At 61.4% G+C, this 1,724-nt stretch overlaps 1 protein-coding gene across 1 annotated transcript in view; it reads right to left on the reverse strand.

The window, feature by feature from the left end:
* BCL9L (B-cell CLL/lymphoma 9-like) overlaps positions 1–1,724 on the reverse strand; it is a 28,349-nt gene that overhangs the window by 13,903 nt on the left and 12,722 nt on the right. The window lies entirely within an intron of this gene.

A 1,724-nucleotide genomic window follows, 5' to 3' on the forward strand; every position in this document is an offset into this window, starting at 1 on the left:
GGGCTGCAGCGTGCCTCTCCCGGCCCAGCACGCGCCTCCCCGACAGACCCACGGCCAAGTGCGGCGAGGGGCCGGGCGCGCGCCACGGCGGGGCCCAGGTTCATCTCTGCGCCGGACGCCGCCAGGCAGGAGCCCCGGGGACCCACCAGCACCCGAACTCTGGATTCACACACACACACACACTCGCAGCGCACACGTGGACGGGGAGACAAAGACACGCACGGAGCCCAGGAAACTAGAGGCGCGCTCAAACGCCGGCCCGCGGAGGTGTGCGGGACCGCTAGGGAGGCGCTGGCCGAAGCAGGAGCGCAGAAATAGCCGGGGGCGCACGTTTCCAGAGGCGGCCAGAGGCAGAGAGGGGGCGCGTCGACTCATTGAACAGATGAAAAGACTGAGGCCCGACAACAAGGGAGCCATTGAGAGCTGAGCCCGGTAGTGACAAAGAAACACACACGGGGCCAGAGATACACCAACCAACAGTCTTATACAAACACGGAAGCCTCACCCGACTGCCCCCGGTCCTGTCCCCTCGCCCCTCCCGCAGATCCCAGGAAGGAGTGGGGGAGGGGAGGAGCCTTGGGCCGGGAGCTCCGTCCTGGTGACAGGCCCAGCCAGACACCGGGGCACATTCCCTGGCGGGCTGCTGCAGGCCGGCCTGGGGCCTGGGGGGCGGGGAGGGGGCCACACCAGGGACCCTGTGGGAGTCTCACCCTAACTTAACCCCAGGCACATTGGCCTTCTCAGCAGAAGATTCCTCAGGTTCCAGGCCTGGCTGAACAGAAGCCAGCGGCCAGTCCCCAGGCTTGCATCACGCCAGGGAAGAGGTGAGGTGGGAAGAGCCGGAGGGCACCTGGGCTTAGGGGCAGGCCCATGACTGACAAGTGTCCCAGGCTTCCCCTTTCCCCACCTCGCTGATCCTCAAAACTACCAACCACCTGCGACGGCAGTATTTCTATCACCATTTCACAATGAGGAAACTGAGATCTGGGAGAAGGAAGTCAGAGGCCCATGGGTCGCATGACCATTACAGGGGCCTACCAAGACCCTATTCCCCGGTGTTTCCCCTACACCGCAGTGTCCTCCCCTCCAGTCATGACACTTTGTGCCTGCATCAGACAGATGGGCTTCCAGCAGGGCAAAGGCTACCCACTTTCCTCTGTTTACAGCTTCAAATATTGGGGCATTTAGTAACTTGGGAAGGGGCTGTTAGAAAATTCATCGTGTCCAGGGTACCTAGTGGGGCCAATGCTCCTCTCCAGAAGAATCTTCCAGTCGCCCTCCCCTCTAGAACTCCACCCCCTCGCTCCCACCCAGCAGGACGAGCTGAGTCAAGTACAGATGAGTCAGGACTTTCCCATCTCACACCTCCCCCTTTTGCCCCTCAGCAACCCTCGCCAGATCACAGAGACCCTCCTTCTCTATATATTTAGAGTCCCCGGAAGAGACCTGGAAAGCCCTGGGGATGGAGGCAGGAATGAACAAACAAAGTGAGGGGGGCTTTTTGGCACCAGGCCAGGAGCCCCCTGAGACGGGTGAAAGGGATGCAGCTCTGCAAACACAGACCTGGACTCCTCTTAGGGGATGGGGTGGGGTGAGGAGCAGTGACATGCTCACAAACAGGGAGCAGGTACCAGTCACCTGAGTGAAGGGCCCGGAGCAGACCCATGAGAATGGAGCCCAGGAGGCTGCTGAAACAAAGCCTGCCTGAGATCTTGCCCTCCTGG

Source organism: Bison bison, unplaced genomic scaffold (genome assembly GCF_000754665.1).
Source record: "Bison bison bison isolate TAMUID 2011002044 unplaced genomic scaffold, Bison_UMD1.0 scf7180017864518, whole genome shotgun sequence".
Classification (NCBI taxonomy): Eukaryota; Metazoa; Chordata; class Mammalia; order Artiodactyla; family Bovidae; genus Bison; species Bison bison.